The 27876-nt window shown below is 39.4% G+C and overlaps 1 protein-coding gene across 3 annotated transcripts in view; it reads right to left on the bottom strand.

The window, feature by feature from the left end:
• Nucleotides 1-27876, bottom strand: part of GDPD4 (glycerophosphodiester phosphodiesterase domain containing 4) — a 136734-nt gene that overhangs the window by 56384 nt on the left and 52474 nt on the right. The gene's annotated exons all lie outside the window — the stretch shown is intronic.

Here is a 27876-nt window from a genome sequence, read left to right as displayed (position 1 = left end):
CCCTGTGTTTTCTTGATCCATTCTCTAGTTAGGCACCTGTATTCAGTATTTCTGGTCTAACTATTCAAATGATGTAACATCATTAACATAAGTTCCTGTTTCATTGTCTGACACTCAGAAGAATCACTTATGAGAACTTCTCATCCTTTATCAATAAAGTATCAAAAAAGAAATGATGTGCTCATAGCAACTTTACTGTCCTACCCATAAACAAATAGAAACCAAAAACAAAGCAATGGACAATAGGAATAAGGTTATTTCTGAGAAAAAATAAATAATCTTTACCATTCCCCAGGCTTCCTTCTGTGGGTAACACTGAAGTATATAACACAGGAGGGAGGTAAGAAAGAGGGACCAAGTTATTATATTGAAGCAAGTAGAAAAATTGTTAAAGACAATTGAAGACAACTCGACTTAATGGACTAGAATATTAAATAAGATGGAGTTACAGAAAAAAGAAGGTCTTAAGGAAATATGCAGAGGTCTTTGAGTATATGGCAAAACAATAAAAGCTACAAGGTGAGGTTATCATAATGGTTATGCAGAAGACATCCATGCCTGAGGCTCGCAAACACCAGGTTCAATCCCCATAAACCAAGCTGAGCACAGTTGTGGTAAAAACAAACAAACAAACAACAACAACAACAAGTATAATCTGCATATGCAAAGTAAAACTCAGTAAGGTTTTCTAAGAACAACTAAAAATGTTTCAAATTCCATCCAGTAAGAAAGAAAAGATCTTGAAGTCTTGAGGAGGGGCTACAGAGTAGCAGCAGCTGCATCTCTCTACTCCCCTGTCTCCTAAGAATAACAAAGAAGATCACCTGAGAACACAAGACAAGACTCAGAATACACTGGGAACCCACAATGTCACAGGTGAGCGCAAACACATATGGTTCATGGACAGAGAAGGGCCTGAGGAGAGATTCCTGGGGAGCAGATGGAAACAGTCTGTCAGTTTGCCAGTTGAGGCACCACCTCCAATCCATTTTACTAACAAAAAAGACTGCTGAATGGAAGAGAGGATCCCCTAAGGCTGACCAAATGCAACTGTGAGTCTCCATTGCTACTGTCCCTTGGAGGCTGGAGCAGCAGCAGGGAGGCCCTGTGCTGACATCGGGGGCAGAGACCTGATCAGGCAACTCAGGAGAAGACATACACTCCCAGTGGTCTGGAAGTAGGGCTGTATGGCGGCAGCCTTTCCACATTGTTCTCCCCATGCATTCAGAGACACATTGAATAACTGCCTCAGAACCCACGGAGTACAAACAGGATTTGTTTAGAAACTTACAGGGCCAAGGAGTGCTGCCCATCTTAGCTCTTGCTGCTGTCAGAGAAGCCAAATTGGGCCGGGGCTTTGGACGCTTGGGGGTCATGGGAGTCACTGTGTGATCTCTCCTCCACCCTGTTTGACCTCTTGGTTTGGAGTGAGTAATTAAGGTAAAAAAATCTACTTAAGAGTTAAAAAGCCCACAGGCTCCCGTAGCCTACAGGGAAGATAAAGAACAAAAGAGGGTTTAACAGTCACTGTGCTTCACCTCAAGGATTGAGACAGCATAGAAACAACTGTCAATTTCCACGATTGTCAACTTTTAAAGTACCTTACTTAAATACACAAGTCAATCCAGGTAAGTGTGATTAGTGGACTGAATAGTATGGAGAGAGGCCTCATAACACACTATATGCAATGGTTAAACCAAGAAGAAACATTGGAGAAATAAACTAGGACAAATCCCAGATAACCCCCCCAAAAGGTAGAAGCACAGAAGAATGAGGACAAGATGCAAACACTAATTGAGGCATTAGTCACAGGAGTGAATAGAATTTGAAAGTAAAGTTATCAGAAATGGGGAAACAGCAACTATCTCAAGGTAATTAGAGAGCTGAAAGCAGAAATATCTGAGCTAAGAGCACAAGTAGCTGAACAAGGTAATACAGTATCAGAACAGGGTAACAAAATAGCTGAACTACAGAAAACAACAGAGGGGTGACAGCATAGCATAAGGCAGAAAACAAATTAGCAAGATTGAGTATGAATTAGAGAAGACTAAGAAAAAAGCAAGAAATCTCAAAAAAAGAGATTAAGAAAAACTGAAAATGACAGAGACATAGAGGATGACTTCAAAAGAAATAATATGAGGGTCAGGTGGTAGTGCAAAGGGTTAAGCACACGTGTCGCAGGTACAAGGACCGTTTAGGATACTGGTTCAAGCCCCTGGCTCCCCACCTGCAGGGGAGTTACTTCACAGGCAGTGAAGCAGGTCTGCGGGTGTCTCTCTGTCTCTCTTCCTCTCGATCTCTTCCTTTTCTCTCAATTTTTCTCTCTCTCTATCCAATAACAACTAAATAAATAAAAAATTAAAACAAAATGTTCACATATACATAACCCAGGTTTGAATCCTGACACCACATAGGGAATGACTAGGCACTGGAGGAAGCTCCAGTGCAGTGGTGTCTATCCTTGTCGAATTCTTTGTCTAAATGAAAAAATATAGCCAGAGTGTTGAAATTGTGCCTGTGCAAGACACTGGTTTGATCTTTCTCTCAAACTCACACATATACACACTCTCAAAAGCTTCTCTTATTACATTCATATCTGATTACAGAAACATGTCTAGGTAGGGAGAACGGATGGAGGTGAGATATGAAAAGAGTTGGCATCCCCTTAGAAAGTACCAGTCTTCGTCCTTCAAACCATGAAGGACTGGACTTTCCAGATTTTGGAGGAAAGAATATCCCAGAAAGGGGAATTATAGGGTTAGGAATTTCAGTTTCAGTAAACCCATAATAAATCCCAAAGCAAAAGGGTTAGCAGGCCAATAATCTACTCCATACACAGAAAGTAACAAATGTCTTCAATTAAAACTTCTAAATGTGCTTATATAACTCAACCTTCTAATAAATACTAGAGGTAATACTAAAAGATACTGGACTTGGTATCTGTGTGCATTTCTAGCAAGATATAATCTGGTATCTCTGGGTTCCTCATTACTATAAGCATGGAATTTATACATTTGTAGAGTGGAAGACACCTGACTAGAGTCGTATAATTAATGGAATATAACTTAAATGCAATTAAAATCTTAATTTTGATTGTATTGACTGATATAAGAGAGTAATGAGGGAGTCGGGCCGTAGCGCAGTGAATTAAGAGCACGTGGCGCAAAGTGCAAGGACCGGAGTAAGGATCTCGGTTTGAACCCTCGGCTCCCCACCTGCAGGGGAGTTGCTTCACAAGCAGTGAAGCAGGTCTGCAGGTGTCTATCTATCCCCCTCTCTGTCTTCCCCTCCTTTCTCCATTTCTCTCTGTTCTATCCAACAATGATGACATCAATAACAACAATGACAATAATAATAAAAAGAGCAACAAAAGGGAAAATAAATAAATAAATGTTAACAAAAACTTTAAAAAAAGAGAGTAGTGAATATTTGTAGAATGGTCATTGTTACAATAGCGTGAGTGATATCAAGGAGTGTTTAAAGTCCAAATAAGGGGGGAGGCAGTGATTTACCCAGTTAAGTGCACATATTACCATGTACAGGGACCCAGGTTTAAGACTCTTGCTCCCTGAAGGTGGACAGGTCAGGAGATAAATGGTGAAAAATCTTTTCTGACACAAAACTCATAGCAGAATCTGTGAATCAGCTATCAGAGGATACAGCCTCAGTGGCACAGCTGTGCAGCTACCAGAGGCTAGCCCTCTGTGTGCTACACGTCCTGCTGAAACAGCTTTCAGTGTGTTATGTACTGAAGCTCACACAATTTCTTAGGGTATGTGCAATAAAAGACATCACTGTCTGTGAACTTCCCACAATATAGATTAGGGAATGAAAGAGTGTCTCAGTCCATAATCCAAAAATTACTTAATTAGGTGAAGGATCCAAATTCATGGGAAAGTTTGCCGAAAATTGCTGTATAAATGACCCTAGTAAACATTTTGGGGGTTCCATTCCCTGAATGGTTCCAAGGTTCCTGGCCTTTGACTCTTTTCATTTCCCTCCTCTCCTTTGGATACATGTGGGGACTGAACTCCCAAACTGCTGAGTCAACTTCCCACAGCTCCCCACCTGCAGTGCAGGGATGCTTCATTAGCAGTGAAGTAGGTATCTTTCTCTCTCCCTGTCTCCTCCACCCTTCTCAATTAACCTCTGTCCTATCAAAAAAATATATAGAAAAAAAGGAAGAAAAAAATGACTTCCAACCAGTGATAACCCTGGTGGCAATAAAGAGAAAATAATGTTTAGTGTAAACCATTAATAAGAGCACAACTACCAGAACAAGCTAATACAGTATCAGAACAGTTAAACAAATAGCTGAGCAACAGAAAACAACAGCGGGGAGAGTTAAGTGAGGCAAAAAGCAGAATTAGCAAGATTGAGTATGAATTAGAGAAAATTAGAAAAAAGAAAGAGATCTCAAAAAGAGACTAAGAGATACTTAAAACAACAACAGAGACATAGAGGATGACTTCAAAAGAAATAATATATGCATTATTGGCTTGCCAGAGGAAGAAGGGGGAGGAAGAAAGCATTCTACAGAACATAATAGATGAGAAATTCCCTCCTCTAGACAACTTAAAAGACATTAAGGTTCAATAAGCCCAGAGGGTCCCAAACAGAATTAACCCAGACTTAAAGGCACCAAGACACATCATATTTAGAATGGAAAGGAATAAGGATAAAGAAAGGATCTTGAACACCACAAGAGGAAAACAGTCACCTACAGAGCAAAACCCATAAGGTTAGCTGCAGGTTTCTCCACAAAAAACACTAAATGCCAGAAGAGAATGGCAAGATATATATCGAGCTCTCAATGAGAAAGGCTTTAAACCAAGACTACTGTGTCCTGCTAGGCTGTCATTCAGACTAGAAGGAGGCATAAAAACCTTCTCAGACAAGCAACAGTTGAAGGAATCAACTGTCACCAAATTCTGCCCTGAAAGAAGTTCTGCAAGGACTCCTATAAACAGTAAGACCACCATAAATATGCCATGTATCAGATCACTCTAAATTTTGAGAATAATGGCATTAAGATATCTTCATTCTATAATATCAATAAATGTCAGTGGCCTGAATTCACATATTAAAAGGCACAGAGTAGGAAGATGGATCAGAAAACACAACCTAACCATATGTTGACTGCAGGAATCCCACCTAACTCAACAAGACTCAAAGTGAAATGATGGAAAACTACCATACAAGCCAGTGGACCACAAGAAAGGGCAGGAATAGCTATCCTCAATCTGACACGATAGACCTTAAAATAAATAAAATATTAAAAGATAGGGATAGATATTACTTAATTCTCAGAGGATCAGTCAATCAAGAGGTCTTAATGATTATTAACACCTATGCACCCAGTGAGAGGCCATCTAAATATGTCAAACATCTACTGGAAGGGCCAGAGCAATATATTAACAGCAACACAGTAATAGTAGGGGATTTCAACACCCCTTGGATGTTAGACCAGAAACTATCAAATACTTAGAGGAAGATATTGGCAGAACTCTTTTCCATCTAAATTTTAAAGGCATATTCAGTGAACTAAATCCAATTACCAAAAAAAAAAGTTGAACAATAAATGCAAAGTAGAACTTGGACTGGGTCTGTTGTATTGCACCAAAGTAAAGGACTCTGGGGTAAGCGGGGAGGGGTCAGGTCCTGGAACATGATGGCACAGGAGGACCTAGAGGGGTGTTGCATTATTATGTGGAAAAATGAGAAATGTGGACAGGGGGAGATGGCATAATGGTTATGCAGAGACTCTTATTCCTGAGGCTCCAAGGTCTCAGGTTCATGGTGAATTCACCTCCTTTACCCCATTTTGGATGGAGCTTGAAGATGTCATGTTAAGTGAGATAAATTAGAAACAGAAGGATGAATATGGGATGATCTCACTTACAGACAGAAGTTGAAAATTGGAGTTGATGTACTGCAGCAAAGTAGAAGACTGGGATGTGGGGGAGGGTTCAGGTCCTGAAACATGATCGCAGAGGAGGACCTAGTGGGGTCTGTATTGTTATGTGGAAATGTTATGTGTGTAAAAAGTATTGTATTTTACTGTTGATTGTAAACCATTAATCCCCCAATAAAGAGAATTTTAAAAATAATGATAATACTTCAATAATTACAGTGACATTGCTTAGAAACACCAGAGGGTCACACTTTAGAAGCGAAGTTTAGAGCTAGAATGACATTAGCACCTCCATAAAAGAATCTAAAATCAATGCTTCAAAGAATTAAAGGAACATGTAGGTAACATAACCACATGCAAGAAAAAGTGCAAAACTATATTAAGAAACACAACAAAATATAGTATGCAACATGGTAAAGCTACAACAAAAATTTTTTTAAATTTCTTTATTGAGGGATTAATGTTTTACATTCGACAGTAAATACAATTATTTGTATATAACATTTCTAAGTTTTCAACATGAAAATACAAGCCCCACTAGGTCCTCTGTCATCCTTTTAGGACCTGTACTTTCCCCCCTGCACCCATCCAGAGTTTTTTACTTTGGTGCAATACACCAGCTCCAGTCCACATTCTACTTGTGTTTTCTCTTCTGATCTTTTCAACTTCTGCCTGAGAGTAAGACCATCCTATATTCACTCTTATGTTTCTGCTTATTTCACTTCACAAGACTTCTTCAAGCTCCATCCCAGATAGGCTGAAAATGATGAAATCACCATTTTTCATAGCTGAGTAGTATACCATTGTGTATATATACCACAACTTGCTCAGCTACTCATCTGTTGTTGAACATCTGGACTGCTTCCAGGTTTTGGCTACTACAAATTGTGCTGCTATGAACATAGGTATACACAAATATTTTTGGTAGGGTGTGTTGGGTTCCTTAGGATATATCCCCAGGAGAGGAGTTGCAGGATCATAGGGTAGGTCCATTTTTAGCCTTCTGAGAGTTCTCTAGACTGTTCTCCACAGAGGTTGGACCAATTTACATTCCCACCAGCAGTGCAGAAGGGTTCCTTTCTCCCAACAACCTCTCTATCACTTGTTGCTGCTACCTTTTCTGATGTATGACATTCTCACAGGAGTGAAGTGGTATGTCACTGTTGTCTTTATTTGCATTTCTCGGACAGTCAAAGACTTGGAGCATTCTTTCATATGTTTCTTGGTCTTTTGGATCTCCTCTGTGGTGAATATTCTAAGGTCCATGTCCTCTTGCCATTTTTGGATGGGGTTATTTGTTTTCTTATTGTTGAGTATGTCGAGCTCTTTATTTATTTTGCTTATTAGTGTCTTGTCTGATGTATGACATTTAAAGATCTCCCATTCTGTGAGGAGTCTCTTTGTTTGGGTACTGATACCTTTCGCTGTGCAGAAGCTTTTTAAATTGATGTAGTCCCATAGGTTTATACTTGCCTTAGTCTTCTTTGTAATTGGATCCATTTCATTGAAGATGCCTTTAAAATTTATGCGGAAAAGAGTTCTGCCAATACTTTCCTCTAAATACCTGATAGTATCTGGTCTAACATGCAGGTCCTTTATCCACTTGGATTTTTATTTTGTATTTGGTGAAATATAGTGGTTCAGTTTCATTCTTCTGCATGTTTCAACCAATTTTTTCCAACACCATTTAGTGAAAAGACTCATATTTCCTCATTTAATAGTCTGATCACCGTTGTCAAAGATTAGCTGTCCATAGGTATGGGGCTTACTTCTGGGCTCTCAATTCTATTCCACTGGTCAGTGTGTCTACTCATGTCCCAGTTCCAAGCAGTTTTGACTACAATGGCCCCATAATACAATTTGAGATCTGGGACTGTGATTCCTCCAGTTCTATTCTTTCTTCTCAAGATTATTTTGGCAATTCTAGGTCTTTTCTGGTTCCAGATAAACATTTGTAGCATTTGTTCTCATTCTCCTAAAATATGTAGTTGGGATCTTGATGGGGATAGTGTTAAATTTATAGATGGCTCTGGGTACTATATTCATTTTAATGATGGTAATTCTTCTAACCTATGAACATGGAATATCTTTCCACTTTTTTGTGTCTTTTTCTATTTCCTTGAGGATATAAGTCTTTCCCTTCTTTGGTTAGGTTTATTCCTAGATATTTTATTGTTTTTGTTGCTATAGTGAAAGGAACTGATTTCTGGATTTCATCTTCTTCTATCTTAGTTTTTGCATAGATGAATGCCACTAACTTTTGTATGTTAATTGTATAGTCTGACACCTTACTGTATTGCCTGATAATTTTCAAAACCTTCTTGCTGGATTCTTTAGGCTTTTCTATGTATACTATCATGTCATCTGCAAGTAGGGAGAGTTTGACTTCTCTTCCAGTATGTATCCCTTGAATTCCTTGCTCTTGCCTGATTGCTATGGCAAGAAATTCCAACACTATGTTGAATAGTAATGGTGACAGTGGGCAGCCATTGTCTAGTACCTGATCTGAGGGGAACTGCTTCCAGTTTTTCACCATTAAGTATGTTGGCTGTAGGTCTGCTATATATAGACTCCACTATCTTGAGATTTTCCATCTATTCCCATTTTTTGTAGTGTTTTGTTCATAAAGGGATGATGGATTTTGTCGAAGGCTTTCTGTGCATCTATTGATATGACCATGTGGTTTTTGGTCTTGTTTTCATTGATGTGGTGATCATGTTGACTGATTTATGTATATTCAACCAATCTTGTATACCTGGGATAAATCCCACTGGGTGTTGATGAATAATCTTTTTAATATACTGCTGTATCCGGTTGGCTAGAATTTTGTTCAATATTTTTGGGTCTATGTTCATCAGTGATATTGGTCTTAGTTTTCTTTTTTGGTTGTGTCCCTGTCTATTTTTGGTATCACAGTGATGCTGGTTTCATAGAAGCTGCAAGGGTGTATTCCACTGACTTCAATCTTCTGGAAGACTTTTAAAAGTAGAGGTATTAACTCATCCTTGCATGTTTAGTTAGAATTCATTTGTAGTGTGGTCCGGGAGGTGGCGCAGTGGCTAAGACATAGACTCTTAAGCATGAGGTCCTGAGTTCAATCCCTGGCAGCACATGTACCAGAGTTATGGCTGGTTCTTTCTCTCCTCCTATCTTTCTCATGAATAAATAAATAAATTCTTTAAAAAAAAAGAATTAATTTGTAAAACCATCTGGTCTAGGACTTTTATTCTTGGGAAGGTTTTTGATAACTGTTTCAATTTCGTTGGCTGTGATGAGCCTGTTCATATTATCTAGTTCCTTTTAATTTAATTTTGGAAGTTCGTAGGTATCTAGAAAATCGTCCATTTCTTCCAGGTTCTCTAGCTTGGTGGGATAGAGTTGTTCATAGAAGCCTCCCATGAGACATTGTATTTCTGTGGTGTCAGTTGTGATATTTGCTCTTTCATTTACAATTGGATTTATTTGGGCCTTCTCCCTTTTTCCCTTTTTTGTTTTGTGAGTCTGGCTTTGTCGATTTTGCTCACTCTTTCAAAGAACCAGCACATACTTTCGTTGATCTTTTGTATGCTTTCCTTATTTTCAATGTTATTTATTTCTGCCCTAATGAGTTATTTCTGTCCTTCTGTTTGCTTTAGGATTCCTTTGTTCTTCTTCTTCTAGGTCTTAAGATGTGCAATCAGGTTGTTTATTTGTGCTTTTTCTTGTTTCCAAATGTGTGCTTGTATGGCTATGAACTGCCCTCTCAGAATTGCCTTAGCTGTGCCCTAAATATTTTGATAGCTTGTGTCTTCATTTTCATTGAACTTTCGAAACATTTGATTTCTTCCTTAATGTCCTCTTTGACCCAGTAATTGTTAAGTAGTATACTGTTGAGCTCCCACATTTTGGGACTCTTACTAAACTTTTGTTGATTGTTAAGTGTGTTTGATTCCACTGTGTTCTGAGATGTTTGGGATGACTTCAACACTCTTGAATTTGCTGATGCTGTCTTTGTGGCCTAACATATGGTCTATCCTTGAGAATGATTCATGTGGACTTGAGTAGAATGTGTATTCCAGTTTCTTGGGGTGAATGACTCTGAAAATGTCCAATAGTTCTAGTTTATCTATCTCCTCATTTAGCTCCCTCATGTCTTTATTGATTTTCTGCCTGGATGATCTGTCAAGTTGAGAGAGTGGGGTGTTGAAGTCCCCTACTATTACTGTGTTGCTGTTAATATATTGCTGTAACTCTTTCAGTAGATGTCTGATGTATTTAGATGGCTTCTCATTGGGTGCACAGATGTTAATAATTGTTATGTCCTCTTGATTGACTGATCCTCTGACTATCGGGGAATGTTCATCCCTTTTTAAAGTTTATTTATTTTAAAGTCCATTTTGTCAGATATGAGAATAGCTGTTCCTGCCCTTTTTTGTGGGCCATTGGCTTGTATGATAGCTTTCCATCCTTTCGCTTTTAGTCTTTGTTGGGTTAGGTGGGTTTCCTGTAGATAGAATATTGTTGGGTTGTGTTTTCTGATCCATCTTCCTACTCTGTGCCTTTTAATAGGTGAATTCAGGCCATTGACATTTATTGATATCATAGATTGAAGATATTTTATGCCATTCTTGTAATTTTTAGAGTGTTCTGATATATGGAATATTTATGGTGTTATGTTTATAGGAGACTTTTCAGAACTTCTTTCAGGGCTGGGTTGGTGATAGTTGATTACTTCAATTGTTGCTTGTCTGAGAAGATTTTTATGCCTCCATCTAGTTTGAATGCCAGTCTAGGAGGATACAGTAGTCTTGGTTTTAAGCCTTCCTCATTGAGCACTTGATGGATATCTTGCCATTCTCTCCTGTGGTGTCTGTGTGGAGAAGGTTGCTGCTAATCTTATGGGTTTTCCTCTGTAGGTGACACTTTGTTTTTCTCTTGCAGCCTTCAGGATCCTTTCTTTATCTTTATTTCTTTTCATTCTAAATATGATGTGTTTTTAAGTCTGAGTTAATTCTGTTGGGGACCCTCTGGGCTTCTTGAACCTTTATTCTTTGATGTTATCCAGACTAGAGAAATTCTCAGCTATTATGTACTGAAGAATGCTTTCTTCTTCTCCCTCTCTTTTTTCCTCTGATAAGCCAATAATGTTTATATTATTTCTTTTGAAGTCATCCCATAGGTTTCTGTTCAGTTTTCAGTATCTCTTAATCTCTTTTTGAGATCTCTTACTTCTTTTTTAGTCGTCTCTAATTCATCCTCGATCTTGCTAATTCTGTCTTCAGCCTCATTTATTCTATTCTCTCTCCCCTCTACTGTTTTGAGGAGTTCATCTATTTTTTTACCCTGTTCTAATACTGTTTTAGTTTCTTCAGCTAGTTGTGTTCTTAGCTCAGCTATTTCATCTTTTGGCTAATAACCTTGAGATAATTATTGTTTTCTTCCAGAGTCTCATTTGTTGTTTCTGCATTTCTGATGAGAATTCTTTCAAACTCTTTACTCACTCCATTTACTATTAATATTAACTAGTGTTTGAATATTGACCTTACTCTTTTGTGGTTCAACATTTTGGGGGCTTTTATCTGGACTCTTGTCCTAGTTCATTTCTCCAATATTTCTTTTTGTTGGTTTAACCATTCTATATAGTATGCTATGAGGTCCCTTTCTCAGTACTTTTCAAATTACTGATCACTCCTGCCTGGATTGATTTGTGTCTAAATAAACTAATTAAGGAGTTCACAGTTGTGGAAATTAACAGTTGTTTCAATATTATTTCAGTCCCTGAGTTGGAGCACAGTGGCTTTTGAAGCCTCTTTTGTTCTTTTTCTTCCCTGTAGGCTATGGGAGCCTGAGGGCTTTAAAACTATAATTAGACTTCTTAGCTTAATCACTCACTCCTGACCAATCAGGGTGGGGGGGAGATAGTACATGGTTATGCAAAGAGAATCTCACACCCCAAGGATCCAAAGCTCCAGGCTCAATTCAGCTTCTCTGCCAAGCTGGGCAGTACTGCTGGGCCCTGTGAGTTTCTCAACAAGTCCTTTTTATAGTCTATAGTTTCTGAGGCAATTATTCACCATGTTCTCATCTGGAGAACAATGTGGAAAGGCTTCCACTATACAGCCCTACTGCTTGGCCAGTGTAGCTCTTTTCCTGACTCTCCTAGCCAGTTCTCTCTTCCAAGATGTCAGCACAGGGCCTCCTGCCCCTGCTACTCCAGCCTCTGAGGGCTGTAGTAATGGAGATTCACAGTTGCATTTGGTGAATCTTAGGGGAGTCCTCTCCTCCCTTTAGCAGTCTTTTGTTGGTAAAACTGACTGGAGGTGGTGCCTCAACTGGTAAACTGCCAGACTTTTACCAGCTACTCAATCTCTCCTTAGGCTCCTCCCTGCCCACAAGCCACATGTGTTTGCACTCACCAGTGGTTTGTTCTAGTCCTGTCTTGTTGCAGTCCCAGGTGGCCTCCTTTGATATTCCTAGTTGACCCCAGGGAGGAGAGAAGAGAAACATAGCTGCTGCTGCTCCATAGCCCTGCCTCTGGACATCTCCCACTTGGCTTAAATTGTTAATGCATTTCTAATAGTAACTATTTTTTGAAATATTAATTCATCTATAATCTTACCAGGAAGATCAGAGGCAACCACTCTTGTCAATATATAAGATATAGTTATTTGTAAATAGCATTAAACAACATAAATCATGGTAAGGTCTTGTATCATACAGTAAATTCTAGCCATGGAGTTTTCAAAGTAAACCAAATTCTCAAATAACTTAGTTATCTACTGCCTTCTTAAACTCTAAGACAGCAAGGGATCTTCTTTATTTTCTATAAAACCCACATTTCTCCCAGTCCTGAGACCTCTGGGGCTTTGCTCCTTTTCCTTCATTCTTATCTTGATCCATACCATTCCATACTGCATCTGCCAATATCAACCAGTGCTTCAACATGTTTCAATTTAGACTGTGTCCTGAGATGTCAAGCATCCAGCTCCAATATTCTGGTGAGACCATTCCTAGCTCATAGATTCCATTTTGAGTAGTGCACTTTCTAACAAGGTTACAGAACCTAGATATAGAGACCATGAGATAGGACATATGTGCACATGTATCCATAAGTTAGGAAAAACATATAGAGTAAAAGCATATAATAGTCTACAGTGACTCAATAAGTGCAGCAAGCACGTAGAAATACCTAAAAAACACACCATAAATAGTACTTAATCAGATAGTTTCTACTAAGACCTAGATACCCTCCTTACCTATTTCCTATTTCACTTGCCTCAATCAGTTTAATTCTAACCTTGTCAGATAAAGTAAGGATACAAAAGCTGGATAAGGGCAAAGAGATAGGCACAATTTAATGATAGCCCGTTTGGTCACTACCAGGCCACCCTATCATCTGGGGCCCTAGTAAGGGAATCCTGGGATTCCCACATAGATATGATGGGCCTAGACCTCTCCATTATCACTGGTCATCTCCATCAGGAATAACAATATAAACCCTCTTGTGGGCCTCTATAGAATCTTACCCTTAATGTAGAATGATAAGAGTAGAAACTGCCTCATTCTCTGAAAGGAGGCTAGGTCAACATACTCTGCAATTTGAGGAATAGTAATGAAATGAGTGCAGCCTAGAATGTTCCTAGCTGTGACCATGGAATGTGAGCTCAGACCTACAGGATGCAAAGGTTACACAGGTTCCTGTGCTAAATATGGACCCCAGATCAGATTGATGGGGGGTTACAATTAATGGTATTTATATACTTTTCCCATATTTGGGAGCTATCCTCTTCCCTGATTCAGCTTGCCAGTCCTATTTTCAACTCTGACATCATCACCCCAGATAATGCCTTTAGCCCACCTGCATGTTAGCTGTCAGGCTCAGGCAAAAATTAGTAAAGTCATGGGCCCCTTGTAATATACCTAAAATAGACTTCCTAGCTTCTTCCAATATGAAGACCCCAAATGTCATCTGCTACATTCTTACCTTTAGGTTCCTGATTATTAAACAATTTGTTCTGCTTTATATCTTAATGCTTTTCACCTACCAAGTTGCAGATGCTACTATGACACTAACCTGACCTCATCAATGTGTCCTGGAATCCCACCTCTCCAGAGCCTTGCCCAACTAGGGAAAGATAGAAACTGGCTGGGAGTATAGATCAACCAGTCACTGTCCATGCCCAGCAGAGAAGCAATTACAGAAGCCAGACCTCCAACCTTCTGCACTCCATAATGATGCTGGGTCCATACTCCCAGAGGGATAAAGAATAGGAAAACTTCCAATGAAGGGGATGGGATACAGAACTCTGGTGGTAGGAATTGTATAGAATTGTACTCCTCTTATCCTATGGTCTTGTGATCATTATTAAAATACTAATTAAAAGAAAACTTCCATTTATAAAATTATACCAAACCAAATTAAATATCTTAGAATATGTATTATTTATTTTCTTATATTTGATAGGACAGAGAGAAACTGAAAAGGAAGGGGTAGATTTAGTGGAGAATGACACCTGCAGCACTACTTTACCACTCATGAAGCTTCCCCTCTGTCAGTGGAGAGCGGGGGCTTAAACCCAGATACTTGCACATGGTGCTGTTTGTGTTCAACAGGTGCACCATCACCCAATCCTCTTGGAGTATATATCTAAGTAACTGAAAGATACAGACAGTAAAAACCATAAGATAGTGTTTAGAGGAACAAAGAACTCACTGTGTAGGGTGTATGCAATGCCATGAGGCAGTTCAGGTTCAAGGTCAGAGAGCACACAGGAGGTGCTATGGTGTGCATCTTTCCCTCTTCTTGTCTCACTGAATTAAATTAAAGAAATGGGGGGGCAGGTGATGACACACCGGGCTAAGTGCACACATTACAGTGCACACAGACCCAGGTTCAAGCCCCTGGTCACCACTTGCAGGGGGAAAGCTTCAGGAGTAGTGAATCAGGGCTATAGGTGTCTCTCTGTCTCCCTCCCTTTCTATCTCCCTCTTCCCCCTCAATTTACCTCTGTCTCAATCCAATAATAAATAAATATTTTTAAAAAGAAGTGGAGCAAGGACTGGCATAAGGATCCTGGTTTAAGCCCCCGGCTCCCCACCTACAAGGGAGTTGCTTCACAGGTGGTGAAGCAGGTCTGCAGGTGTCTATCTTTCTCTCCCCCTCTCTGTCTTCCCCTCCTCTGTCCATTTATCTCTGTCCTATCTAACAACAATGACATCAATAACAACAACAACTACAGCAACAATAAAAAACAATAAGGGAAACAAAAAGGAAAATAAATAAACATAAAAAAGAAGTAGAAAGGGAAGATGGCAGAATGAGAAGCTGCTAGTGGCTTGAGCTCCGACCACATCTACTAGAAATGGTAGGATTTTTTGCCTTTAGTAGGCTAGTCAATAAGGGATCCTAGCGGTGACACCAAGGAGGTGACTATAACTCAATCTGGGGTAGAAAATAGAGTAAAAAGAAAGGGAAAAATTTTTTTCTTTTAAATTATTATTCCCGAAGTGCCCCCCCCCCCCCGCATAACCAGTCCCTGGGTACCAGAGATCTGCTCCTAGCAGGCTCCCCTGCTGAACTTCTTTCTTTACCAAGATTCCTGTCCCACCAGGGGGTGCCATTCATTTCAATTCTATTCCCTTCTGAAACCTTTGGCCTTTTTTTCTTCTTTCTTTTTTTTTTAAGTAGTTCCCTTTTTAAAAAATATTTATTTATTCCCTTTTGTTGCCCTTGTTGTCTTATTGTTGTTGTTTATGTCATTTGTTGTTGGATAGGACAGAGAGAAATGAAGAGAGGAGGGGAAGGCAGAGAGGGGGAGAGAAAGATAAGACACCTGCAGACCTGCTTCACCGCCTGTGAAGCGACGCCTCAGCAGGTGGGGAGCCGGGGGCTCGAACCAGGATCCTTATTCCTGTCCTTGCACTTTCCGCCATGCGCGCTTAACCCACTGCGCTACGGCCCAACTCTCCCTTTTTTTCTTTCTAAGTAGCCAATCAGCTGCCTCTGCTCAGGGGGCCTGAGGAAATCTGAAGCCATCCAAGCTGAAGACAGAACAGGGTTTTTTACTCTGTTCTATTTTATTATCAATACAAGATAAACACGTACCCCGTTCCCCCTCTCCTTCAGGTTGACCAGAATTAGCTCTTAGTGTATTTTCCATTGCTAGGGTACTGGATGTCTTAGTCACGGCTAAAATAACTTGCTTCACTTCTACTGCCCCTACCCAATTCTCTCCCCCCGCATAGCTAATTAAATAATAAATGAATAAATAAATAAATCTTTCCTTTCACTGCTCTTTTATTACTGTTCTTTTTCTTATCTTTTCCTTTTCTCTCTCTCTTTTTTTCTTCTTTTTCACATTCTTGTCATCCTTTCTTCCTTCCTCCTTCAGCTTTCTGAATTCACTGATACACATTTGGGAATTATTTTGGGGAAGAAATCTGACTTAGAGTGGACTCTGTCTGCATGTATCTCTGCTCTACTTCCCTTTCTCCTTTAGCTACCCCTAGAATATACAGTGGATAGTAGATTTGCATAACTGTCTATTCCTGCTATTCCTGTCTAGTTCTGAGGTTATTATTTTTCTTTTTTTTATAATAATTCTTTTTTTTAAATATTTATTTTATTTATTCCCTTTTGTTGCCGTTGTTGTTTTATTGTTGTAGTTATTATTGTTGTTGTCGTTGTTGGATAGGACAGAGAGAAATGGAGAGAGGAGGGGAAGACAGAGAGGAGGAGAGAAAGATAGACACCTGCAGACCTGCTTCACCGCCTGTGAAGTGACTCCCCTGCAGGTGGGGAGCCGGGGTTCAAACCGGGATCCTTATGCCGGTCCTTGTGCTTTGCGCCACCGGCGCTTAACCCGCTGCGTTACAGCCCGACTCCCGGTTATTATTTTTTCTTTCTTAACAATCAGCTGCCTCTGCTCAGGAGGCTTGAGGCAATCTGGGACAGGTTTTTTTTTTACCATGCTCTATTTTATTATTAATATTATATAAAGGTGTATATCTTCCCCCCCTCCATTAGGTTGACAAGAATTAACTGTTAGGGTATCTTTCATTGCTAGGGGACTGGCATCTTATCCATTGTGAGAGGAACTTGTCTCATTACTTCTACCTCCTCTACAGACTCTCCCCTTCTCCCTCCTCCTAGCTAATTAAAAAATAAAATAAGATAAAAAAATTAATCAATTAAAACACTCTCCTTTCACTGCTCTTTTATTACAGCTCTTTTTCTTATCTTTTTTCTTTTCTCTCTCTTGTTTCTATGTTTTTATCTTGTCTTCCATTTATTCCTTCCTTCTACTTTGTCTTTCTGAATTCACTGATATTCATTTGTGAATTATTTTGGGTAAGAAATCTGACACAGAGTGGACTCTCTCTCTGTGTATCTCTGCTCTACTTCCCTTTCTCCTCTTGCTATCCCTAGAATATACAGTGGGTAGTAGATTTGCATAATTGTCTATTCTTGCTATACCTTCTTTCCTTTCTCTTTCTTCTTCACTTGGACTTGGTTGATATTTTTTCATGGACTGGAGACATTGTTTGGCTAACTGGTAGTGATTAAACTGCTTCAATCCTTGCTTCAGTTGCTATTGTAATTCCTGAGGTTGGTGATTGCATTTGTCATAAAGTTATTTAGTACAGTGTTGCTTGTACTCAAAACACAACAACTGAGGAACAACAGAACATAAAAATAAGAAACACATAAATAAAAAAAAATGGGTAGATCAAAAACAAATAAAACTGCTACTCCAATGAATGAAGACAAGAGCCCAGAAGAAACTACAAATCAGCCAGAAGTCACCATAGATAAGAAAAGTATGCAAGCAATAATAAAATTATTAATCACAGAAATGAAAACAACATTGGAGGAAAGGAATGGCAGTATTAGGGAAACAACAGTTGAAACCCCCAAGGAAAATACTGATTATCTCAAGGCAATTAGAGAACTGAAAGCTGAAATAGCTGGACTGAGGAAAGAAGCAGAGGGAAGGGAAAGCAGACTAACAGAAGCAGAAAACAGAATTAGTCAGACAGAGGATGAGTTAGAGAAAACTAAGAAAGAGGTGAAAGAGCTCAAAAAGAGACTGAGAGACACTGAAAACAACAGGAGAGACATATAGGATGATCTCAAAAGAAGTAACATTCGTATAATTGGCCTGCCAGAGGAAGAAAGAGAGGAAGGGGAAGGAAACATTCTAGAGGAAATAATAGAAGAAAACTTCCCGGAGCTGAATAACAGAAAGGACATCAAGATTCAAGAGGCCCAGAGAGTTAAACCCAGACCAAAAGACACCAAGACACATCATAGTCACAATGAGAAGAAATAAGGATAAAGAAAGGATCCTAAAGGCTGCAAGAGAAAAACAAAAGGTCACATACAGAGGAAAACCCGTAAGACTATCAGCATACTTCTCCACTCAAACTCTAAAAGCCAGAAGAGAATGGCAAAATATCTATCGAGCCCTGAGTGAAAAAGGGTTTCAACCAAGGATAATATATCCTGCTAGACTTTCATTCAAACTAGATGGAGGGATCAAAACCTTCTTAGAAAAACAACAGTTAAAGGAGGCAACCATCACCAAGCCGGCCCTGAAAGAGGTTCTAAAAGGCCTCTTATAAACAAGAACATCACTATACTTGCAACATATCAGAGCAAACAAAAAATTTGAACAATGGCACTACAATACATTAAATCCATAATGTCAATAAATGTAAATGGCTTAAACTCACCCATCAAAAGGCACAGAGTGGAGGGATGAATCAGAAAACATAACCCAACCATATGCTGTTTGCAAGAATCCCATCTGACACAACAAAATAAACACAGAATTAAAGTGAAAGGATGGAAAACTATCATACAGGCTAATGGACCACAAAAAAGGGCAGGAACAGCCATTCTCATCTCAGACACAATAGATTTTAAATTAAATAAAGTAATAAAAGATAGGCAAGGACATTACATAATTATTAGAGGATCAATCAACCAAGAAGACTTAACAATTATTAACATCTATGCACCCAATAAGGGACCATCTAAATAGATCAAGCACCTACTGAAAGAGTTGAAAAAATACATCAATAGTAACACAATAATAGTGGGAGACTTTAATACCCCACTCTCACACTTAGAGAGATCAACAAAGCAGAGAATCAACAAAGATACAAGAGAATAAATGAAGATACTGACAGACTAGACCTCTTGGACATTTCCAGAGTCCTTCACCGCAAATAAAATGGAATACACCTTCTTTTCAAATCCACATAATACATACTCAAGGATAGACCACATGTTAGGCCACAAAGACAGCATCCATAAATTCAAGAGCATTGAAATCATCCCAAGTATCTTCTCAGACCACAGTGGAGTAAAGCTAACATTTAACAACAAACAGAACATTATTAAAAGACACAGAATTTGGAAACTAAACAACATGCTCCTTAAGAACCACTGGGTCAGAGAGTCACTCAAGCAGAAATTCAAATGTTCCTGGAAACCAATGAAAATGAAGACATAACCTATCAAAATATTTGGGACACAGCTAAAGCAGAAACTTACAGCCATACAATCACATATTAAACAACAAGAAAAAGCTCAAATGAACGACCTTACTGGACACCTCAAGGACTTAGAGGAAGAGGAACAAAGGAACCCTAAAGCAACCAGAAGGACAGAAATCACTAAAATTAGAGCAGAAATAAATAACATTGAAAATAAGAGAACCATAGAGAAGATCAATGAAGCCAAATGTTGGTTCTTTGAAAAATTAAACAAAACTGACAAACCCCTAGCCAGACTCACCAAACAAAAAAGAGAGAAGACTCAAATTAATAGAATTGTAAAAATGGAGGAGATATCATAACTGACACCACAGAAATGCAGAGAATCATGAGAAATTTCTATGAAGAACTATATGCCACCAAGCTAGAGAATCTGGAAGAAATGGGACAATTCCTAGAAACATAGGTCCTTCCAAAACTGAACCAAGAAGAACTACAAAACCTAAATGCACAGACAAAGAAATTGAAACTATTATTAAGAATCTCCCCAATAACAAAAGTCCTGGACTAGATGGCTTCACAAACGAATTCTACAAAACATTCAGGAAACAGTTAGTACCCATACTTCTTAAGCTTTTCCATAAGATTGAAGAAACAGGAATACTCCCTTCCACCTTCTATGAAGCCAACATCACCCTGATACCAAAAGCTGATAGGGACAGAACAAAAAAGGAAAACTACAGACCAATATTTCTGATGAACATAGATACCAAAATATTAAACAAGATCTTGGCCAATGGTATACAGCAGCACATCAAAAAGATTTTTTAGCATGACCAAGTGGGATTCATCCCAGGAATGCAAGGTTGGTTCAACATCCATAAGTCAATCAATGTCATACATCAATAAAAGCAAAGCCAAAAACCACATTATTATCTCAGATGCAGAGAAAGCCTTTGACAAAATCCAACACCCATTCATGCTCAAAACTCTACAAAAAAATGGGAATAGATGGGAAATTCCTCAAGATAGTGGAATCTATATATAGCAAACCTACAGCCAACATCATACTCAATGGACAGAAGCTGAAAGCATTCCCCCTCAGATCGGGGACTAGACAGGGTTGTCCACTGTCACCGTTACTCTTCAACACGGTATTGGAAGTTCTTGCCATAGCAATCAGGAAAGAGAAAGAAATCAAAGGAATACAGATTGGAAGTGAAGAAGTCAAGCTCTCACTATTTGCAGATGATATGACAGTATACATAGAAAAATCTAAAGAATCCAGCAGAAAACTACTGGAAGTTATTAGGCAATATAGCAAGGTGTTAAGCTACAAAATCAATATACAAAAATCAGTGGCATTTCTTTATGCAAACACTAAATCTGAAGAAGAAGAAGAAGACACCCAGAAGTCACTCCCATTTACTGTCTCAGCAAAATCAATAAAATACCTAGGAATAAAGTTGACCAAAGAAGTGAAAGACTTGTATACTGAAAACTATGAGTCGCTACTCAAGGAAAGAGAAACTGATACCAAGAAATGGAAAGAGATCCCATGCTCATGGATTGGAAGAATAAATATCATCAAAATGAATATTCTCCCCAGAGCCATATACAAATTTAATTCAATACCCATCAAAATTCCACCAAGTTTCTTTAAGAGAATAGAACAAACACTACAATCATTTGTCTGGAACCTGAAAACACCTAGAATTGCCAAAACAATCTTGAGGAAAAGAAACAGAAATAGAGGCATCACACACCCAGATCTCAAACTATACTATAAAGCCATCATCATCAAAACAGCATGGTACTGGAACAAAAATAGGCACACAGACCAGTGGAACAGAATTCAAAGCCCAGAAATAAACCCCCACACCTATGGACATCTAATCTTTGAGAAGGGGGCCCAAAAGATTAAATGGAAGAAGGAGGCTCTCTTCAATAAATGGTGCTGGGAAAACTGGGTTGTAACATGCAGAAGAATGAAATTGAACCACTTTATCTCACCAGAAACAAAAATCAACTCCAAATGGATCAAAGACCTGGATGTTAGACCAGAAAAAATCAAATACTTCGAGGAAAACATTGGTAAAACACTTTCCCACCTACACCTCAAGGACATCTTTGATGAAATAAACCCAATTGCAAGAAAGACTAAAGCAGAAACAAACCAATGGGACTACATCAAATTGAGAAGCTTCTGCACATCCAAAGAAACTATTAAACAAACAAAGTGACCCCTCACAGAATGGGAGAAGATCTTCACATGCCATACATCAGACAAGAAACTAATCACCAAAATATATAAAGAGCTCAGCAAACTTAGCACCAAAAAAGCAAATGACCCCATTCAAAAATGGGCAGAGGATATGAACAAAACATTCACCTCAGAGGAGATCCAAAAAGCTAACAAACATGAAAAACTTCTCTAGGTCACTGATTGTCAGAGAAATGCAAATTAAGACAATATTGAGATACTACCTCACTCCTATAAGAATGGCATACATCAAAAAGGACAGCAGCAACAAATGCTGGAGAGGCTGTGGAGACAGAGGAACCCTTTTTGCATTGCTGGTGGGAATGTAAATTGGTCCAGCCTCTGTGGAGAGCAGTCTGGAAAACTCTCACAAGGCTAGACATGGACCTTCCATATGATCCAGTAATTTCTCTCCTGGGGTTATATCCCAAGGACTATATAACACCCAACCAAAAAGAGGTGTGTACGCCTATGTTCATAGCAGCACAATTCATAATAGCTAAAACCTGGAAGCAACCCAGGTGCCCAACAACAGATGAGTTGCTGAGAAAGCTGTGGTATATATACACAATGGAATACTATACAGCTATCAAGAACAATGAACCCTCCTTCTCTGACCCATCTTGGACAGAGCTAGAAAAAATTATGTTAAATGAGCTTAGTCAGAAAGATAAAGATGAGTATGGGATGATCCCACTCATCAGCAGAAGTTGAGAAAGAAGATCTGAAAGGGAAACTAAAAGCAGGACATGACTAAATTGAAAGTAGGACACCAAAGTAAAAACCCTGTGGTGAAGGGTAGACACGCAGCTTCCTGGGCTGGTGGGGGGTGGGGGTGAGTGGGTGGGATGGGACACAGTCTTTTGGTGGTGGGAATGGTGTTTATGTACACTCCTAGTAAAGTGTAGTCATATAAATCACTAATTAATATGAGGGGGGAAAATTAATTGTATGTCTTGAAGTTTTTAAAACACAGACTGAATCTTTCTAATATATAGGCTGTGTATTTGATGTGCAGACTCTCTCAAAAGCCTAGACCAAGTAGATTAGACGCAACCAATGGCACAGCTATATATAAGATACTGGGTACTGTACAGCAAACCCTAACAAAAGGACTTTTCAAAGTTAACCCAATTACCAAATAATATGATGATAACATTAACTATCCATTGTCTTTTTGAACCCTAAGACAGCAGGAACCTCATATCTCCACTATACAGCCTATATTTCCCCCAGTCCTGGAACCTTAATAGGGCCCACATTCCCGCATGCCTCTCCCAATCCATATCAAATAATACTACATCTGCCGATCGCAACCTAATCAACGCAACGATTGCCACAACAACATGCTTCAGCTCAGACTGTGTCCAGAGACTTCACGTGTGGAATGACAACCCTTCAGCTTTATTACTTGGGTGAGACCTTTCCTTTCACAGTATTCTTTAATTCCATCCCAGGTAGTTCACTTTCTAACAAAGTCCCAAAACCTAGATATAGACCAGGTTCTGTGAGAGAGAGCATATGTTCACACTTATCCATAAACTAGTGCAAAATATATACCTGAAAGCAGAAGTACACTAGAGTTTGCAGTGAGTACCCCCCTAACACTTCCTCTCCATTATTCCAAGCTTTGGGTCCATGATTGCTCAACAATTTGTTTGGCTTCGTATGTTAACTCTCTTTTCAGCCAGGAGGTTCCAGATGCCATTAGGATGCCGGCCAGGCTTCCCTGGACTGAAGACCCCACCAATGTGCCCTGGAGCTCTGCTTCCCCAGAGACCCACCTTACTAGGGAAAGAGAGAGGCAGACTGGGAGTATGGACCGACCAGTCAACGTCTATGTTCAGCGGGGAAGCAATTATAGAAGCCAGACCTTCCACCTTCTGCAACCCACAGCGACCCTGGGTCCATGCTCCCAGAGGGATAGAGAATGGGAAAGCTATCAAGGGAGGGGATGGGATATGGAGATTGGGTGGTGGGAATTGTGTGGAGTTGTACCCCTCCTACGCTATGGTTTTGTTAATTTATCCTTTCTTAAATAAAAAATAAATTAAAAAAAAAAAGAAGTAGAAAAACTTGTGTTCACAGACTGGAGAATATCACTGTTAAACATACATGGCACAAAGTGGGTTAAACATACATGGCACAAAGCGCAAGGACGGCGTAAAGATCGCAGTTCAAGTCCTGCTCCCCAACTGCAGGGGAGTCACTTCACAGGCAGTGAAGCAGGTCTGCAGCTGTCTCTCTTTCTCTCCTTCTCTGTCTTCCCTTCCTCTCTCCATTTCTCTCTGTCCTATGCAACAACAATGACATCAACAACAACGATAATAACTACAACAACAATAAAACAACAAGGGCAACAAAAAGGGAAAATAAATAATAATAATAATAAACAACCATCTTGGACCAGTGAAACAGCCTACCTGGGTAGTGCACTGTTTGAGCCTGGCCCCCACCACAATGAAGGAAGCTTCAATGCAGCAGTCTCTTTCATTCCCTACCTCTGTTTCTCTGTAAATATCTATCTGAAAAAGTTAGCCCAGAGCAGTCATGACATAGCAATGGCAAACAAACAAATAAGCAAAATGCCTGTTTTACCCTAAGTAATTTATAAATTCTGTGTAATCCCTATCAAAATCCCTACAGTAGGGGTGGTTATATAGCTCACTTAAGTAGTGTACTGCATTGCTATGTGCACAACCCAGATTTGAGTTTGGCACCTACCATACTGAAGGAAGCTTCAAAGCTGTGGCTTCTCTTATTTTTCTGTCTTTCTACCTGTCTTTATCAGAAAGAAAGAAAGAAAGAAAGAAAGAAAGAAAGAAAGAAAGAAAGAAAGAAAGAAAGAAAGAGACCAGCATTCTTCAAGAAATTAGAATCAAGGGGCCAGGAGGTGGCACACCTGGTTGAGTGCACAAAAACCTGGGTTCAAGACCCTGGTCCCCACCTGCATGGGAAAGCTTCATGAGCAGTGAAGCAGTGCTGCAGGTGTCTCTCTATATCTCTCTATTCCCCCTTCCCTCTCAATTTCTGTCTCTATCCAATAATAAAAATAAATAGAATTAAAATTAGAGTCAGTAATTATAAAAATGCATGGAAAAGGGGGTCGGGCGGTGGCGCAGTGGGTTAAGCGCACGTGGCGCAAAGCGCAGGGACCGGCGTAAGGATTCCAGTTCGAGCCCCCGGCTCCCCACCTGCAGGGGAGTCGCTTCACAGGCGGCGAAGCAGCTCTGCAGGTGTCTATCTTTCTCGCCCCTTCTCTGTCTTCCCCTCCTCTCTCCATTTCTCTCTGTCCTATCCAACAACGAATTATGTCAACAAGGGCAATAATAATGACCACAACGAAGCTACAACAAGGGCAACAAAAGGGGGGGAAAATGGCCTCCAGGAGCGGTGGATTCATGGTGCAGGCACCGAGCCCAGCAATAACCCTGGAGGAGGGAAAAAAAAAATGCATGGAAACACAAAAAATACAAATAGCCAAAGTAATTTTGAGAGAAAAGAATACCAGAGGTTTCATGTTCTCTAATTTCAAAGCATGCTGCAAACCAACAGTAAATCTTATGATATTAGAACAAAAAGGAACACACACACCAGTGGAATAAAGAGCCCGGAAATAAACTCACACACAAATGAATATCTAATCAATGATAAAGAATCCAAGACCACACAATGGGGAAAAGAAAGCCTCTTCAACAGGGTACTGGGAAAACCAGATAACCACATGTGGAAAAATAAAACTGAAAGGGGCTGGACGGTGGGTGGCACACTTGGTTAAGTGCACATCATGTGCAAGGATCCTAGTTCAAGCCCCTGCTCCCTACCTGCAAGGAGGACACATTATGAATGGTGAGAAATTGTATTCATGTGTCAACAACTATACTGAAAACCATTAAGCCCCTCCCAATAAAGTTAATTTTTGAAAAGACTTAAAAATGATAAACCATCTGAGTGCACACTACTCAAAAATATATATACAGAAGACCCACAGATACATGAAAAAAATATTATCACTTACTATTAGATAAATGCAAATGAAATGCACTAAGAAAGTACCTCACACTGACACATGTGAACTACATCAGAAAGATTGGAAATAAGTTCTAGCAAAGATGTGAGGGACAAGGAAGTCTGGAAGACTTAATGGGAATGTAAATTGGTGCAGTATTTACAAAAAGTATTGTGAACATTCCTTTGATAGTATTTTAAGCAAACATTAAATATTAAATAACTGGATATTTTACTATGTGTGCTTAACCCAGTGTGCCAATGCCCAGCCCCCAAAATGAACATTTTAAAAGTGTAGTGCTGTCCTAAAACCAGATACATCAATGGATTAGGACAGAGTCCATAAATAAACCCTGGTTTATTGATATTTAACCCTGGTTAAATGATATTTGACAAGAGCAGCAAGATCGTTCAATAGAGAAAGGACAATCTTTCCAACAAGACTGGGTGTTTACAGGAGAACAGTAAGTAGGGTACGGTAGAGCTAGCTCACCCAGTGGAGCACACACTATATATACCATTCGAGAAAATGCAGGTTCTACCCCTGGCAACCACATAGGAGTAACTGCAAGAGGAAGTTTTACAGATGGTTGAATACTGTGGTTTCTCCTCTCTCTTTCTCTTTGCCTCTCATCTTCTTGATAAAAACGGGGGGGGGGGGTCTACCAATAACAATGGAACCACGCAGGTGCAGGGCCCCAGTGATAATTCCAGCAGAAGTAATGATATTAATTGTTGTTTTCTATGGGTTATGTTGTTTTCACCGGGCTAGCTTCACGGGCGGGTAACAGACGACCAGGGATTCATGGTTGAGCTGTAGGCAGTATCTCTTTATTCATGCAGGACGCAGCACAATCTAAGCCGAGCTAAGCTAAACTAAAGTACTCTAAAACTCACCATGCTGTCTTTATATATACTTGCCAAGTAGGGTGGAAACAGGATGTGACATAGAGAGGGTGGAGAGAAAAGTGACTGGTGAAAATCAGAGTGTGACAAGGAGGGGGCAGAGCAGGCGAGAATCCTATCACTGAACCACCAATGCCCTGGAGGGAGGGTGGAACTTGTTAACAGTGGTTATGTAAATAGAATGAAGTGGTTATGTAAATAGAACAGTGTTAAGCAGGGGGGATTTAAACCAAATGAAACAGAAGGGGTCTCATGCATACCAACAATTAATAATAATGATAATGAAAAAGAAAAGGAAAGGAAAGAGGAAGGGGATAAGAAATGGAAAGTTTCCCTTTTTATTGCTGAGTAATTTTCCTTCTCTTTGTCTTTCTCTTTGCCTCTCATCTTCTTGCTAAAAAGAGGAAAAACAAAGTCTTCCAGTAACAATGCAATCATGCAGGTGTAGGGCCCCAGTGATAACTCTGGCAGAAGTAATGATATTATTAATAATAATAATATGGAAAAGAAAAATTAAAGGAAAGGAAAGAGAAAGGGGATAAGAAATGAAAAGTTCTCCTTTTTATTGTGAGTAATTTCCGTGGTGTGGATAAACAAATTTAATTGACCATTTACCTTTGAACTTCTTGTAGGACCTTTGGGTTGTTCAGATATTGGTTACTATAAATAAAATTGCCATAACCTTTAATATATAGTCTCTGTATAAACATTATGTTTCCTTTGTATGGGATGAATACTTCATAGTTCAATTTCAGGGTTAAATGGTAAGCATTTATTTACTTTTGTAAGAAACTTGCAAACTTAGAAGAGCAGCTATACCATGGAGAATACCATTTTACATTTATATATTTACTAGCAATATATAAATGATCTGCCTTGTCTAACAACATGTAGGGTTCACACTAGTTTTAATTTATCCATTCTGATAAGTGAGCAGTAATTTTAGCTTTAGATGCATTTCCTAATAGCTAGTTAGGAAAGAAATTAAAATCTTTTCAAGTGTTCATTTTTTCCCTTTTTGTTTTTTTATAGTTGTTGTAGTTATTATTGTTGTTGTTATTGATGTCGTTGTCATTGGATAGGAGACAGAAATCAAGAGGGGGGGAAGAGAGAGAAAGATAGACACCTGCAGACCTGTTTCACCGCCTGTGAAGTGACTCTCCTGCACGTGGGGAGCCAGGGGCTCGAACTGGGATCCTTACTCCCTGTCCTTGCGCTTTGTGCCACATGCGCTTAACCTGCTGCTCTACCGCCTGACTCCCTCAAGTGCTCATTTTCCATTTGCAATGTTCTTTAGTGAAGT

Source organism: Erinaceus europaeus, chromosome 17 (genome assembly GCF_950295315.1).
Source record: "Erinaceus europaeus chromosome 17, mEriEur2.1, whole genome shotgun sequence".
Taxonomy (NCBI): Eukaryota; Metazoa; Chordata; class Mammalia; order Eulipotyphla; family Erinaceidae; genus Erinaceus; species Erinaceus europaeus.
The sequence above is the reverse complement of the archived record's forward strand: the minus strand, read 5'-3'. Positions and strand labels throughout refer to the sequence as shown.